Below are 18,375 nucleotides of genomic sequence, written 5' to 3' on the forward strand. Positions count from 1 at the left end.
AACACGCTTTGTACATCTTGTATCTCCAAACTTTCATGTTATCTGGCTCAGGATCGATCACCCACTTACAATCCCTTTTTCACCGCTAATTTCTGCGCTTCATCCTAACGCCTCTCTCCTATCCATACAAGCACCATGACGTTCTCTAATTATCCAATCTTCTGTCATGAAACGCCCTGACGGTTCTGTTCATCATAAAGATCATCACGTCCTGTAAGGAACTCCGTACACGACAGGGATTGGTTGACATCTTCTAATGACGTCGGCTAAAAATACCAACCACACTGCTTATTCTATAGGACAAAGATGATCATATGCAACACACGTCGTTTTATCTTCTAATCCTTCGCGATGGAACGACACATTTTCACCCACCCCTCCGTTGGTACCTCATCTATGTCGTACTTAATGTACCTCTAGAAAGCTTACTGCAGTTCTTTTCTTTTTCTTTCAAACTATTCGCCATTTCCCGCGTTAGCAAGGTAGCGTTAAGAACAGAGGACAGGGCCTCTGAGGGAATATCCTCACCTGGCCCCTTTCTCTGTTCCTTCTTTTGGAAAATTAAAAAAAAACAAACAAGAGGGAAGGATTTCCCTCCCCTTTTAGTCGCCTTCTACGACACGCAGGGAATACCTGGGAAGTATATATATATATATCTTTTCTTTCAAACTATTCGCCATTTCCCGCGTTAGCGAGGTAGCGTTAGGAACAGAGGACTGGGCCTTTTTTGGAATATCCTCACCTGGCCCCCTCTGTTCCTTCTTTTGGAAAAAAAAAAAAAAAAAAAAAAAAAAAAAAAAAAAAAGAAGAGGGGAGGATTTCCAGCCCCCCGCTCCCATATATATATATATATATATATATATATATATATATATATATATATATATATATATATATATATATACACCTCTTCCTCTAAGACTGTCTCTTAATTTAGTGCATGTATATATATATATATATATATATATATATATATATATATATATATATATATATATACACCTCTTCCTCTAAGACTGTCTCTTAATTTAGTGCATGGTTTGATCACTCTTCCACTGAGGCCAATTCGGGCGAGGGACCTGGAGAGTACCAGGTTTGGGGGAAAAAAAAGAAAGAAATCCTCTGGCTCCCATTCAGCTTTCATCTCCGCTCGAAAACCATCACGTATTATGTTACCCGAGAGGCAAAGCATTCCCGTTTTCTTCGTTAAGAGGGGCTCCTCTACTCTTAACCAAAAATCAGATCTTTTCCTTGATTTCCTTGATTTTCCTTGAATTTCCTTGATTTTTGGACTCATGTAATGGTACAATCCATCTGTAAGAGGGTTAACTGCTGTAATCCTCGTGGAGATCAGACACACGAACACGGATTTGAGAATTATAATTAATTACAGAACGATACATAAATAGACCAGGGCGGTTTACTTTAGAAATGGATCGAACCAGTGCCTTTTCAAGGGGGAGGAAAAATGTCGGTCCTGAAGCAGAGGCTAATGGGCGAGCACAGACGGGTTCAGAGGGTTCCTTTGATTCCGCATGCTTTACGTACGTCTAAAGAGAGGAGAGCTATTTGGACTTCGTGAAAAAACAATGTTCGAAAGCTTATCTGGGAAGAGGACACACACACACACACACGCACAAACAGTATAAGCCTAAACGGGTTCGAATCCGCATGGATTCGAACCCTTGGCGCAGCGGTCAGCCTACAGCCAATCCAGTTGTTCAACTCACCTCTCGGGGCTGGTCGATAAATAGGTACGTTGCCTCGGCTGGGGTGTGCACACACACACACACACACACACACACATATATATATATATATATATATATATATATATACAGGAGTCAAGACATGGGAAGTATACACTGTGGTGGAAGAAGGGTCAATACGAGTATAAATCTCTTTCACCGTAAAACATGAATATTTATCATCATTAGTAATCACACACACATCCCACTGCTCTTTCTGATTTATGAGAATGACTTGCTAGAAGGATCGTATACCCTTACCAGAGGATCCAGACAAGCTCCAATGGTTAGTAAGACTCAACCGAGTAAATGTAGAGCAATAGGGATGGGACACGGTGAAAGAAGGTCTCAATACGAATATTACCAGTTTTAAGCCAGAGAGATGCAAAGGGCAGGGTTACTGGAGACCATAATATGAAAGGGGGTACGAATCTCGTTCAAAAATGCGTAACGGAGTTCTATCTCAGAATAAGAGTGGTGGATAGATGACAACTACTAGGTGATGACACTGTGAACATGAATTTAAGGGTTGTATGATGCTAGAAAGTTGAACAGATGGGGCACCACGAGTGTAAAACTTTCCCCCTGTACATTACAAACATGTAATTACACAATAGGTAATTACATTAAGTCCAACACTTCAGTACTGACAAAAAGTAATTTCCTGGGACTCATTTTCGAAGTAGTTAATGGGAGATTAACAAAATCTAAATAGAACTAGGATTGCAAAAACTTAATCCAGGCATAGTTAGAATTTCCCACCACTGTCCCTAGAAACCGAATATCTTCACATCTTCTGTAGTTTAACTTTTGAAAGCACCGTTTGGTGGTTACAATTTTTTTTCTCCTCCTCTTGTCAATCCTTACCATATCATCTCCCTATGGAACGACCTACTCTTACCTAGTTTTTATTTTCTTTTAGCTTTTTCTGTATCTCTCTGTCTCCTCTGTTCTCCCACGTTTGTCCTTCCTCAACATCATATGCCTTCTTTCCCTGCCACAATCGCTTTCCCTTCACTCCCATCTTCCCAGTCACCATGCTCTCTTTCCCTTTACTTTCCCATCATTGCCCCTGGCTTCCACTACCTTCTTCCGCGATGTTATGGCTTCTTTCCCTTCACTTTCGTGTCACTAGCCCCCGCCCGCTATTCCCTTCTCCGCCGACATCATGCCCCCTTTTCCTTTACTTCCCCTCCACTGCTCCTACCCCCAACATTACGCCCTCCTTCCCTTCACTTCCCTGACACTGCCCTTTATCCCCCCCACCCCCAACCCTCCCCCCTTCACTTCCTCTTACCATTTTCTTTGCTCCTCACATCCGGCCACGTCGTACAAACTACCGACTGCCCGTCTCTTACACTCTGGAATGGCCATTAGCAGTCCATTACTCGTCCCTTAACAATTCGCTCACCTTTTCTCTTTTTTTTTTTGTTTCAAAAAACTTAGCAGCGACTACACGTTTAAATCCTTAACTTTCGTTCGGAATTCGGAGAAAAAAAAAAACACAAACACTTCTAACTTGAAAAAGGAAATTAAATAAGTATGATGAGTAACATAATTTACACCAGTCAAGATGTCATATCCCGGAAAGCTACTACCGTTCTCATCCCATGGAGTCTTTTGGTAAGGAGAGTATGTCGTCCCCCTCACCCCGGAGAGAGAGAGAGAGAGAGAGAGAGAGAGAGAGAGAGAGAGAGAGAGAGAGAGAGAGAGAGAGAGAGAGAGAGAGGAGGAGGAGGAGGAGGAGGAGGAGGAGGAGGAGGAGGAGGAGGAGGAGTAGTAGTAGTAGTAGTAGTAGTAGTAGTAGTAGTAGGAGGAGGAGGAGGAGGAGGAGGAGGAGTAGTAGTAGTAGTAGTAGTAGTAGTAGTAGTAGTAGTAGGAGGAGGAGGAGGAGGAGGAGGAGGAGGAGGAGGATTTCGGGGAAAAAGGAAACCAAGATGGATGGAAGTGTTTAAGCGCTAGTCTCAAACGCTTAATTTAGCGAGTCATCAGAACCCGTCCTTCTACAACTCTCATGACGCATCTACCTCACTGGCGACCAGGAGGATTCCCCCCCCCCCCCCCTTTTTTTTTTTTTGAAATTCCGTCAGCCGTTTCTTTCTAACCCAGTGCATGGCACTATGTTTGCCCAGCTCTTTGCTGCCGTTTTCCCCGTTTTGAACCCCACCACCCTCCCGTCTCTCCCATCCCATCAGCGACTGGCTGCATTCTTGCGTGGGATTTACGTAGTATGTACCTTGCAGAGACGCAGGCGCTTGGAGACGAAAACAAAAAAAAAAAAAAAAAAAAGGAGGAGGGGGAGGAAGACTGACTCGTGTGTCAAGCTGTGTGTGACCCAGGCAAATAGCATGACTTCAGTAGCAGCAGCAGCAGCAGCCCAAAAAACTCTGTCTCCAGCTTGGACTCTCCCTATACAGGACTAATGTATCTCTTTACGTTTCAAAGTCTTCCCCATTCAAACCATCGTGGAAAAACACAACTGGAGAACAACACAAAATGCGGAGCTGGAATATATATATATCTTCTTGTAAAACAGGATTAATGCGTCTGGCCCAAGGGATTCTCTCAGAGTCTTGCATGGGAGGGGGGACTAACTAAACTGGAAATAAGATTTCCCGACGGCAAAAGCAGGACATAATAACACAACAACTGTTGACATTAAGAACATTCAGAGCCGCTGTCCTGAAGTCAAAACAATCTCCACGATTTCCTCAAGCAATGAGTTGCCTCGTTTTTCTCATCTCTTTCCTAACTCAGTCAGAAGCTATTTCTAAGCTGCTCAGGAGGCAGTGGCAGGACAATGAACAGGGAGAGAAGAGGATGAAAAGAAGTTAAAAGAAAGGTAGGGGAGAGAAGAAGAAAAAACAAAGAAGTTCAGGTAGGTACGCGCACATATGGCTCAAATATAGCCTATCGACTTTCCATCGCTGCACATCCTGTTGATGAGCAGGCACACCTTATCACTGAGCTGTTGCTAGTTAGGATATTCTAGGCTGTGCTGCGCCAGCAAACGTCTAATTAGGGATGTGGGCGTGTCTAATTGGCGACTTGGGGGTGGCGTACTGCCACAGCTGCTGACCTCCACACATTCAATGGGTGATAAAAATCTGCAAATTGCTTACTTGGGCGCTTCCAGTGGTTCATAGAAGCGTGTGCACGCACTTTAAGACATGTGCAGCCTTCCATGTGTAAAATATACAGACGTGTGTGGGTCTGTCTGCTAGACTGCTGCTGATATGGGTATGTTCAAGTACAGTTATTGTTATATCTAAACGATGATTCAGATGTGGCTTCTTAGTGGTATGGGTGAGTCTAGCGGATGGTTTACACGTATTTACTGATGTCGATGTATCCAGTTGATGACTTCAACATTTCGCTTGATGATGGAGATATATGTCATTGGCGATGGGCTCAATTAAGCACTGGATAGCCAGCGTCAGGCTCTGCAGTCTGTCGACAAGCGACATCGGTGAAGTCAGCAGGAGTTTTGGGTCTCATAAGACCAAAATCTGAGCACGGAGGTCCTTATTGCCTGACCTTCCCATGTTCAAGCGTGCTTGGGGCAAGGACTCTCTCCCTGGTGTCATGGAGAGCTTGACTGATGCCCTTAGGATGCTGCAGCCCACAACATGGTCTGGGCCGACCCATCGTTAAACAGATGCTCGAGTTGGTCGACCGAGTTTATAATGTTACGGACTCACCCAGCACAGAGTATTCAGACAGCCATCTCAGCAAGGCATGTATCTTCAAGCGCGTTGTTAGCTAGTGTATTTCTCTGACGAAGAGAGGTCATGTCTCCAGCACTCAGGAACAATAAAAACAGGAAACATATACGAACGACAAAACCATTAAGCTGACAAGTAAGATTCTATTAACGAATAATTTAAGAAAAACGCTGAGTCGCCGAGGTAATTGCACATCAACACGGAGATCACTTCGCAAGTTTGAGAAAAGGCGTATTACTGGTCCCTCCCCCAGCATCGTTAAGTCCAGTACCATGAGAAAATGACACGTTTCTCGGAGGCTTTCATGTTGATAGATGCGCCAGGTTTCATCTAGCACGCCGGGACCTTCTCTTGTGAAGATTCGTCCCCATTTGTGTTTCGGTTGCGGAGGCTGCCACTAAGACAGAGTCACTTCACACACATGCTCCTGGAGAAGGCACGAAAGCGACGTCGTGGAGACGGACAGAAGGGTAACTGAAGCTGCAAAGAGTTGCTGCGATGAGGAGGAATGTCTCTCTGGGCATTCCCTTGGATAAACCCTGGGATCAATAAGCAAATGAGCGCCTCATCGCGTTACCCCGGAGTATATCTCCAAATCTTGATCATAATTCTTACAGATTCTTACCATTAATGTAAGCGTGTACAAGCCAAAGGGAGACAAAGAAGAGCAAGTTAAATCTCCCGAATATATGTGGAATCCTTCATACACCTTAACACCCGCTGGATCTATCCTCAGCTCCGCCTGTGGCTGGTTCCTGCCGTGCAGATACCAGCCATGCACCTCCCCTCGACCGCAGCAGGTCGCAACCGTACAGCTAAAAGCAACGAAGGTTGTCCCCGCCGTGCATCAATCAGCCGTGTGCACGTCACCCAGACCCCTGACTCGTCACAGCTGTGCACGTAAACAAGACGTAAACAAGATCCTCACAGACTCTACAGAAAATGTACAAAAAAAAAAAAAATATACAAAATTTTTTAGAGTCTCCAGCAGCAGAGAATAAATCTAGATATATAATCAGCCAGGCGTGGCGATACAATTTCACAAATCAACGGTTTAAATTGCTCACGTAATGCCCTTCTATTCACGAAGTCGACGCTATTAATAAGCAACGCAGGGTATAATGGTAGCCAAATTGACATCACATCCCAGTTAATGAACAAATACTCAGTCGGGAGGCTTTCTCCTCCTCTCAGTGAAACTGCTTCACTACAGATCTCCTCCACGATTCATAATGTATGAGAGATATCGCCCCATGACTTCACAGTGGTGGAAGCCAGGTCTTTCTGTAGCTTTAAACGAAGGTTAGATGTGTTTATGGGTTCAGGCGGTTGGCTGTAGGGTGGACAGACTCAAGACCTGCATAGCATGGGCCACTAGGCCTCTTGCTGTGTCCTCACTTCTTATGTGAAGTCATCTAAAAGACAGACAGATTGGATGATAACATCTATGGTACACTGGAGTCCTGGGGAGAATTAACAGACTCAAGATCTGCATAGCACGGGCCACTAGGCCTCTTGCTGTGTCCTCACTTCTTATGTGAAGTCATCTAAAAGACAGACAGACTGGATGATAACATCTATGGTACGCTGGAGTGCTGGGGAGGTTTAACAGACGTATTATACCGACTGACATCTATGGCCTGGTGACTGTGAATACCTGTGGCCAGAGAATGTGTCAGACCATATAGGTTATGGGTTATAGCAAAACACACACACACACACACACACACACACACACGCGTACAGTGCGGAGTTATGGTTGACCTGATCACATTATGTTAGGTTCTTAAAACAGACTGAAGATGTGGACAGTGAACAGCTCTTCGAGGTAAATACGTGATAGAGCAATTAGAGGACATACCATGAAATTATGCAAGACGCATGCTAAAAATGATGTAATGAAATACTTTTACACTATAAGCGTGGTATATATATATATATATATATATATATATATATATATATATATATATATATATATATATATATATATATATATGTATATATATATATATATATATATATATATATATATATATATATATATATATATATATATATATATATATATATGTGTGTGTGTGTGTGTGTGTGTGTGTGTGTGTGTGTGTGTGTGTGTACAATTCAACTCAATACTATTAAACAGAACGGTAAGATAGACTTAGCATCACTACCAACCCAAATCCAACGAGGACATAGCAACAGCAGAAGATAAACGCACACTCCGTGAACCTGGCAACGCTGCGTGGCTTATCCGAAACCCAGGCGGAGGAGAACAAAGGCCACAATGACCTCTAAATAAACCCTCTCACAATAACGATTTCGTTTATCCTGTGAAAAGAACAACCGGGACTTGAAGCGGTAAAAGAGGCATCCATCAATTTGCCATAAACCACCACCAAAAGACACAGCTTTCCAGATGCTAATCGAACGAGTCGAAGAGATTCTCATGCAAAGATCACACGAAACTTCACTCACTACCGGAGCATGACGAGCCATCACCCTTCCAAACACACACACACACACACACACACACACACACACACCTAACGCACCCTAGCCATTACAGGCAAACATGACTCACCCGGACGAACTTTACGGCCGGACGAGAGAGATCTCAGCGCTGCAATATTTCGTCAGGCCAGGATGTGTTTACTAGGTTGAGGCCCTCCGTTCAGTGGGAGCCTCTGGCTGGCTGGCTGGCCCAAGAAAAGCTCCGAGATCTCTCTGCTCCTACATGTTATATGATCTCACAAATGACAAGGATGGAAATGTGTATCTGATACGAGGGGAATATTTTCTACCTTCGTAAGTCCGACTTTGCATGTTGTCCCATTTTACTGTCGCATCATGGTGTATTTAAGTGCGCATATATATATATATATATATATATATATATATATATATATATATATATATATATATATATACATATAAAGTGAAATAGCAATTCAGTAGTTCAGATAATTCAACATATAATTTTTCTTTACGTGCATCACTACATGTTTCGTGGAGAAAATCAGCCTTATTAGGTGCAAAGAATTCAGAAAGCTTTTGTTAAATCCCAACACCACCACAAAAATCCAGTCTCTCTTATGCCATTCTCGACTACACACTAGCCTGACCGATAAAGGGAAAGTGTGTGTGTGTGTGTGTGTGTGTGTGTGTGTGTGGGTGGAGGGTTGCCTTGTGGTTAAGGGAGGTTCTCTCATGTTAACGTTTCTTTATAATTCTTGGATAATGATTTGGATGGTTATGGGATGTGCTTTTAAGTTACCTGAGGACAAATCAAAGTTCTTAGTATCAACAATTAAGACAGATTCAATGACGTTACGGATATCATAATCAGAAGAGGGGTACAATGTAATTAGGTTGTAAAGGTCTACGTGGTGATCCTTTCATGACAGTGTTTAGCGATCGGAATTTTTTGGTGGTCATCCCTGCGTACTGAATGCTGGTGTCAACAGCATCTCTCACTTACTGCTTTACCGGTCTGGCCAATGTATATATATACATCTTTACATGCCTTATTACATCTGACGGCGTAAACACTCCCAATTATGGGATAATTTGGCCTACTTTTGGGGTCTTATTGAAAGTGGTATTGTACTGGAAGGCAACATTAAGAGCACGGTTTCTCAGTACCTGTCTCACATTAGCTAAGGTAGGAGAGTAGGGCAACACCAGACATTCAATCGTATCATCTTCCACATTTGTGTTACTAGATGTATAAGATATCTTCCTCGCTTTCCAGTAAGCCTCATTCACGAATCACTCAGGATAACATACCTGCCTAAAGATACGTCTTATATGACTTCTTATCTCCTCTTTCCCTCCTTGTAAACAAGTACCCCTCCGCTCACCCTATACTATGCGAGACCTCATCTCCTTCGGGAAGGGGTGTCACCACTGGGCCAACATTACTGGGTTCGTTTTCTTTAATTTGATCCTTCAACTCGGAGTTCTGTTACGCTTACCACCAGACGAACTGCATTCTTTTATTTATTATATAGTATAGCTGAAACAACGCAGGCAACAGAATGCGCTATTTATAGTCATCTCATAACGACGAACATAGTACAACGAACGCGCAATTTTGTATACATAACAAACTCCCCAACAGCAGGATTCGAACCGCCGCCGATAGTGTTGGAGTTGGAAATGTTATTCACTCGGCCATGGTGCCTATAATCGAGAAATGATTATCATTCGACGTCACGTATGCGAGCAACGAGCTTTCAACATTTTACCGGCAGAACTGTCGCACTCGGAGATATATGAACGACAAATGTAATAAAACGACGTCCAATGTCACACATATACAAATTCTTCGATAACAGGATTCGAAACTCCTCCCTTAGTGAGGAAACTGGGTAATCGAAAGGCCATTCCTATATTACGAGCTCCTTAGCCGAATGGATACGGTACCCAGCTTCCATACTTTCTGAACCAGTTGCCCACCTGCCTTTCCACATATATTTTCAGTCACCAGCCACAAACTAATTGGCCGCAGAACACTGAGCAGAACACCAGCCATTCATGGCATTATATATGACACACACGACACGCACTCCTCACACCCATATCAATACAAAAGCAACACGCAAACAAAATGCCCTCAGAACACTAAATGGAGCCAGATATCGAACAACATCCTCCACGAACAATTCATCCGCTCCACTTTGAACAATGCTCCTCACCTACCTATAGTTTCCCCACACTTTCAAAAGCAAGTATAACAAAGCTGCAAGACCTCACAGAAGAAAGCATTTACAACAATCACCAGCTGCGTGGTAACCACAAACAACTCAAATGACACCTTCACAATGAAACAAAAGGTCCTCTCTGTAAAGTCTCACCTGGACATTTCCTTGGCACTCAATCGTATGTAGCAACACAAGATCCCTTCCGTCCAAACCATGCTATAACTACCACCAAACCCTAAGTACAATATAAGGTTTTGTCACCGACTCTCACTTAAGTAACCTCTATTCCCGGAGACTTTCACTCCCAACAAATGCAAACAACACCGACAAAAAACACTCTCACTGAAATAACTCCACAAGCACTTTAACATGAGACCTCCTAACTCAGTCTCGAACTCGTAACCCATCAGACATACACCCATCAGAAACCACACTCCCTAGACAAATCCGAGTCACACTTTCCCGCTTACGCTCTGGACATCAGCCATCTCTACAACACTACAAACATCACTTCAGTATATTCTAAGACCCTTCATACCTACGATGCACTACCATGAAGAATACACCAAGGATATGTTGCTCTACTGCCCTGCAGTTTCTGCACACAGACGCACACACAACATCATAACACTTTATGACCTGTGGTTCCGACGGGTAGCTAGCTTTCAGAGTTTGCAGAAGCCTCATAAAGATAAAAGGAACTCCTGGGGCAGGGTGGCAACGAAAGGTATATATATATATTTTCATTTTTTCTTTTCATACTATTCGCCATTTCCCGCGTTAGCGAGGTAGCGTTAAGAACAGAGGACTGGGCCTTAGAGGGAATATCCTCACCTGGCCCCCTTCTCTGTTCCCTCTTTTGGAAAATTAAAAAAAAAAAAAAAACGAGAGGGAAGGATTTCCAGCCACACGCTCCCTCCCCTTTTAGTCGCCTTCTACGACACGCAGGAAATACGTGGGAAGTATTCTTTCTTCCCTATCCCCAGGGATAATATATATATATATATATATATATATATATATATATATATATATATATATATATATATATATATATATATATATAATCCATTAAAAAAGCTGGGAATTGAGAAAAACAAATACATATCCCATATTCATATCAGTCTAACTTATACATGAACACAATCGCCTCCAATATTAACCTTTGTAGACACTTTACCTGTCTGTGGTTGCGAGAGAGATGAAAACTAACTTCCAGTCTAGATCTGGAACTTCTATAACACTGAGAAACTACACAGGCATGAGAGCAAAGAAGAGGGATACACCTCTCCTTGAACCAACATGCCTCTATGGAATTACGTTCCAGCTATTGCCAGAACGGGTAAAAAAAAAGTAGCAACGAAAAGTGAAAGCAAAGTCTTCTTTAGGAAAATAAGAAGTTGTCAAAAGTAGTTCAGAAGGTTTAACTTCCTGGCTCTTACTTTCAGTTTTCGTTGCTACGTTTTACCCATTTGTCACTACGGCTAAGGTCCTACTTCCAGAACATGAGGAGGGGACACTTACCCTAATATGCTCCACAGTGGAGTGGAGGTATAACCATGGTGCTGATCACAGTGGAGGTATATCCATGGTCCTAATCCCAGGGGAGGCATTTCCATGGTCCTGATCACAGTGGAGGTATAGCAATGGTCCTGATCACAGTGGAGGTATTACCATGGTCCTGATCACGGTGGAGGTATAGCCATGGTCCTGATCCCAGGGGAGGCATTTCCATGGTCCTAATCCCAGTGGAGGTATATCCATGGTCCTAATCCTAGTAGAGGTATTACCATGGTCCTGATCACGGTGGAGGTATAGCCATGGTCCTGATCCCAGTGGAGGCATTTCCATGGTCCTGATCCTCTCACGTCTGTCAGTGGTCCAAAGTGAAGCAAAACTCATCCCACGAGCTCCTCCCGCCTGTGGGATGTAAGAAAGTAATTAATAAGACTTACATCTTGGAGACGATTCTTATTACCGAATTCATTCTCTAAAAGTATTGCATTTACCTTCATACACATTCACGACAGTTCGTGACCAGCCCGACCGTTAATCAAGCGGTACACATGACATCTACAACAAGGATCAATAATAAGTAAACATACGAGAGATCTTCCGAACATCTCCCTTAAATGAAGGTAGACCACAAACCCTAAGAAAAATGAAGTCATGCAAAAATCATACACGCCCACCCCCACACGCGACAGAAGCAATTTGGATCCGTGAAATCAAACCCTGCCATCACATTACGTCGCAGTCATGTGACTGAGGAGTCATCGTGTGGCATGTGAGTGGACTTTCACATTGTCGTCTGCAAGAGGTAATGGAAGACCAGTCAAGAGACCAAAGTGGAATGGAGAGAGAGAACGATGACTTACACAGTAAGAGCTTAAAGATTTTGTAGGAAAAAGGGCTTTTGTGGGTAATCTGACAGCCACTCAGTCATGTAGCTGGATGAATAGACTTCGTCACTGTTGTGGAAAAGGTGTCATGTAATTTTTGCGTGAGGTGGTGTTGGAGGACGGTTGCAACTTCACTGCTGAGATTGTATTGCATAAATTCAAACTACGCCAGTGATCAGGAGAGAATACGATGTGATGGATTCAAAGATATGGTGACCAGACGCGTGCCATTAAGACAAAATCTTACTAAAAACATTGGAGAGAAAAGAGAAAATTTGCACCCAACATCTGTAGAGTTACTGGGTGGGGTAGGAAATGATAGAAAGTGGTTCTAAAAGAAAATTCTAGACAATACGACTGGGGATGTAAGAGCAGGGACATAGAGTAGAGGTCTCCTGTGTGGCTCAAATGTACAGAAAGCATCGAAAAGAGAAGGGACGACGAACGGTGAGGACTGGGGCGATGCATCCATGTGCCCTCTTCCTCGTGGTTGTTCGACATCAACATGAGAAGCGGCGAGGGTGGGAAAAGTCTCGGATGATAATACGGGCAGAGGAATAAAGGTACGTTTACACAAGACACAACGGATACCAATGGGATACACAGTTTTCTGTGGGTTGGATTCCGGAAGTTCACATTGCAACGAGAACTCCCGTCCCAACCTAGCGATTCTACATATAACAAACAGTCCGCCGTGATGGAGCCGGAACAATTCTTGCTGACTATTGCCACATTAAACTGCCTGAGTGTGTACAGGCAGTTGAAAAAGAAAAGGGAGAAAACGTAAAGGCTTTGGGTAAAACCATGGCTACAGGGGAAAATCAGGAGTGTCTCTCTGCTGCCGCTCGCTCGCTCCTCAATGTTAGTTTTCGGTCGAGTGTCATCAGTTGACGGTCTGAACATATTTTGCTGGGTAACTTGAAATACATGACTTATATTCTAATTATACATTTGTACGTATTCAAAAGCACAATTATTATAATGTAATAGTGGAAATAAACATTATAACATATGCATAAGACTGATAACAGGGCCTACACAATTACAATCCGCGTCCGATGGGAGCCCAGAGAAAATCATTTTCGCTGGCTGAAGCTTTCCCCACGCGTTTCTGTGGACGATTCGTAGAAAACCTGAGATATGACGAATGAAGAAAGACGGCAAAAATATACGTGGTATATCACCGCCTTACCCAAATTATTCTAAGGAATGAATATACATGCGAACAGACACCGTTACTCATACTAGATGAAGTAACCTGGACTTACCAAATCAGCCAAGTATTCTTATATGATTAACTATTCTAACAAGATTAACAAAAAATAATCTTACGCCAAGAACAACCCCAAATCACCGATACCATCCTAGATTTTACAAGTTACCCCAAGCAACCACGAAAATCGGTAACAGCAATTTAGCCTCTTCCCGTCTTTCCCCATAATATTTATTCGTTCGTCCGAAACATCTTATTTTCTTAGACACACACAAAAACATTTTTTTCGGCTGACTAGAATTGTCCATCAATGTTTTCACTAGATTACCTGGACCACAGGAAATTCCCTAAAGCAAACACCTCCTGTACCCCGTTCACTCAGGGTACAGTTGACTTTGAAGCAGGATCGTCTGTCTCGAATCCAATTTTCGATCTTGGGTTCCAAGTGTGTAAAACATTGATTCTAAGAATTTCGAGGCTTCAGTTGACAGTGATCAATGATTCATGGGAGAGTGGGTTTATGGCTTCCCCTAGTGGGAGAGTCGGGGCTTTGTGGAAAGGCGTCACGAGGGTTCACGAGATAGTATTTCGATGCTTCACGGGAAAGGGGGTTATAGAGAAACAGCTGTTGTTACACATCGGGCAGACACTCTCGCCACAACAAATCGGTATCCCTGTCCATAACAAGGGGGACATGCAAATGAGACTTCGAGCGCAGCGAAGCAGAGTCGGACTTCTCTGTTCCCCTGCGGATGGGGGCCGCGACTCCTCGTGCCCTAAAAGGGGTTCAGGTAGCTCAAAGTTTTCGAAGCGGCCGACAACCCGAATATAAATAAACTTATTTCCATGTAACGTAACCGTAGTATTTCCTTCTATGGTACACATCAGTAGGCAATGACCTAAGGGTACGGATATCAGGGCAAGAAAATATGTACGATACTAACTGATCATTATGTCAGCTCTCAGCACAAAATGTAAAGTTTTTGAGATAGCTTACTAATTCAATTTGTAATTTGAGATGAACTCCACGCCTGTTTTCATTTCTATGCTAGCAGACGACACTTTCTACAACCTCTGACTGACCTATAACTTTTCTGGTTTCAGTTACGTATACATGAAGTTTCAGCACATGAGAAATTTCAAGGTACGGCAAGGAGTAGCTTGTAAGAATTTGTCTCCGCAGACAATGAGATCAGATGACAACAGTGACGACTTGAAACGTACATTCGCAGCACTAACCGTCCTAAATAAAGCTTTAGACTCAGAAATATGATGGCTTGAAACGAAATACATTGGCATACCTACTTAACTTACATTGTCAGTCACTTATTCTTTTATCTCGTTGAAAGTGAATAGCTTTGTCCAGTCCTGGAGTGTCCACACTGCTAATCTGACGTGTATTGTGCAACTTAGTGTCTCGAGAGGTAAGGTACACCATTCTGACATATCTAGTTTGATTTAATCGATTAGACTGATTTAAGATTACCTGAGATTATGAAAGGTTGTTGATTAGTTTTGTTCAAATATTTCACTAAGAATCATATCTGATAAAGGTTTGAGTTTGAAAAGGCTCGACAATGAGGGCCTTGTAATCAGCCTCACGGGGAATTATGATCATTTTTGTAAACACGACCGCAGCGCCATCTGTTGAGAAAGAATTACTGTAGTCGCGAATTTATATATTTTTTTTCTTCTGTTGATCCTTGTTCGTCTCTTTTCGCCCTCGTCTTTGGCTAAGTTTATGGATTAAGGTATAATGATTCAGGTCTTTTATCCCTGGTATCAACCTGAAAAATTAGCTTCATCCAATTTCCAATCGTCAGACCTACAGATTCAGTTCATGAAGTGTACCTTAACCCTAAATTAGAAATTCTGGGGAAATATTACGAACAATTCACGAACTGAAGGCAGGTATTCAAGGACAGTGACTTTAAATATGCAATAAGCTCACAAGCCGATGATACACGAAATTATACATTTAGTCAGGAACTGATGTATATTTATATCAAGAGAAGCTTACTCATCATCACCAAGATACCAAAGCTTAAAAACTTATGAAACGTCTCTCTAATCTCTGGCCAGGATTGAAGTTCCCGAACGCCCCGAATCCACAGACCAGCTGAGACGAAAAATAGAGCTGAGATATTAAAGGAAACTTTACCTCAGTCATTGCTCGTCACTCTCGACCACATAAAACATACGTGTTCGGTGGATGCCACCTGGCATGATGACGTCTGCTCTGGGTAAGTACTGTATACCTTTTCCAGCTAATGTCAGCTTGATACATTAAATGAATTCTGTTTATACTTATCACTGCATCTGAAAATATTCACTACAGTAAACATGCAAGATTCTCATGGAATATTCCGCTTTGGAGACAATATCTTCAGCGTCACGCTACTGTAAAACAATGAAATTAGTGACATAAGCATATCATCATAGAATATTAAAGGAACGAGTTTCGATGATCTATATTACTATAGACGATTCATCATTCTCAAATTCTCTTTGAACAGATCAGCACTCGCAAAACAATCTGCTAACACAGCTCACAACAAAACTCTTTAGTATTAAGAAAAAAATATATATTGAACGGAGTTAACTATAGCTGGGTCTTTGCGCAATTCCAGCTTCAGACACTGATTGGCGCTCATGCCTAGGTAATGACACGCAAAGGGGTCATCCCAGCATTACTAAAAGCCTTGAGTAATTCCGAAATTGGCAAAGAAGATTTATGAATATTTTTCAATTCTGTATTTGTTCAGCACTGACGCATTCAGTATACACACACACACACACACACACACACACACAGAGGCAGAAAGTATGAATATGTACGTGTGTATATATGTGTATGTCTGTGTATGTATATGTAAGTATACGTATGTATATGTGCGTGTGTGGGCGTTTATGTATACACATGTATATGTGGGTGGGTTGGGCCATTCCTATGTCTGTTTCCTTGCGCTACCTCGCTAAAGCGGGAGACGGCGGTCAAGTATAATGAAATAAATAGTATCTATCTATCTATCTATCTATCTATCTATCTATATATATATATATATATATATATATATATATATATATATATATATATATATATATATATTCATATATATCCACGAAACGAAAACATCATGTTATATGGTTACAGTTGGCAGTCTGATGTTCAACAGCAAAACACCATAACAAACCTGAGCACTTCATAAGACTGGGCGGTGTAAGCTGAAGTCATATACCACACGTCGTCTGGGGAGAGATCTGAGACTTACACAATTTTATGTTCATTCAGTGGGAACATATCTTCTCCTCCCCTTAGGCGTAGTGTACTTGGTGGAAAGACATTTCTGGCTTAACAATTGTGGTCTTGGGGGCCCTCATGGCGTCGCAGCTCAAGGACCAAATTCGCTGCATTATGAATCACGACAAAGCTCTTATTGAGCACGTCTGAGCTAACTTGAAGATTATCTCAGAAGGGCGAAGTGTTTGCGACACCGCTGCCCTGCCTTACGACTGAACCTAGACTTGCAAATGTGGGGCACGTGATATATCAACCCTCAAATCCCCATATACACAAGACATTCCTCCCGTACATATGTACGTTGTCAGGTAAAACAGCTCCTAAAGTGTAATAGTCATAAAACCTGAACTCATGGCACGGATGATCACAACGGTACAACTCTCTTGGGTACAATCGCATGATCTTGTACCTGGCCTTACTGGGGGTCAGGTAAAGCATCAAGATCCCTTACCCAAAGGTCGGGTTTGACATGCCCAAACGTCTCGTACAGTCTCGCTCAAGAATCGTGCCATCGGACGCCAAGGATTTAGCATGCACTAAAGAAAAAACATAAAAACAATCGTCCCAGCCCGGTGGAAGACGTCCTTACTTAAGCAAAAAAAAGAGAAAAACCATAATCCGAAATCTCAGTAATGATCTTTGCCTTAAAAAAAGAAAAAAAAAAGGGCAAAAGACACGATTACTCTGATGGGGAGGTTGCTGCTCCCACAAGACCCTGTCATAAGTCTCGAAACTCAATTACTGCTCGAGTCTTATACTCCACCAAATGATTGACCATATGGGACGCTATTTCTGTCTTATTGGCCCATGTGAGGTTGTCAAGTTAATTCCTACGTGATCGTAAATATTCACCCAAGAGAAAAGAACGAAAGAGGGTGTACGGATACGGGATTTTATGTCATTTTTATTCCAAGTCTTCCAAAGTTATAGTTAGTTCCCGCCTTGTAATTGAGAAAATCATGTTACCTTAATAAAGTAACGTGTTCCCTGACGGTAAAAAACAAAAGACGCACGGAACTGCCTATTATGATATTATAGCAGTGTGGCTAGACACGCAAGACCGTCATACCCTGGATAATACCCCTCATAACATTATTACCAATGTCTGTTGCACACATGAGATGCAACGCAGAGAGTGAATATATGTTGTTCCTTCAGTGGCTTCAGAGGCTCATTATATATATATATATATATATATATATATATATATATATATATATATATATATATATATATATATATATACACGTGTGTGTGTGTGTGTAGAAAGGAGATCTGTC

The 18,375-nt window shown here is 42.3% G+C and overlaps 1 long non-coding RNA gene across 3 annotated transcripts in view; it reads right to left on the minus strand.

Moving 5' to 3' along the window:
- The window catches only part of LOC139750794 (uncharacterized), a 71,293-nt gene that overhangs the window by 26,905 nt on the left and 26,013 nt on the right, over window positions 1-18,375 (minus strand). Inside the window, exons 1-2 of one of the 3 annotated variants that reach the window (XR_011713226.1) lie at window positions 15,109-15,189; window positions 11,704-12,099 (exon numbers count right to left, since the gene is read on the minus strand). This is a non-coding gene — a long non-coding RNA (uncharacterized lncRNA). Of the gene's footprint in view, window positions 1-11,703; window positions 12,100-15,099; window positions 15,190-18,375 lie in introns of those variants that run through there. The other 2 variants (XR_011713227.1, XR_011713228.1) reach the window with 2 other exon arrangements.

The sequence above is a fragment of the Panulirus ornatus genome, chromosome 10, assembly GCF_036320965.1.
Source record: "Panulirus ornatus isolate Po-2019 chromosome 10, ASM3632096v1, whole genome shotgun sequence".
NCBI classification, from domain to species: Eukaryota; Metazoa; Arthropoda; class Malacostraca; order Decapoda; family Palinuridae; genus Panulirus; species Panulirus ornatus.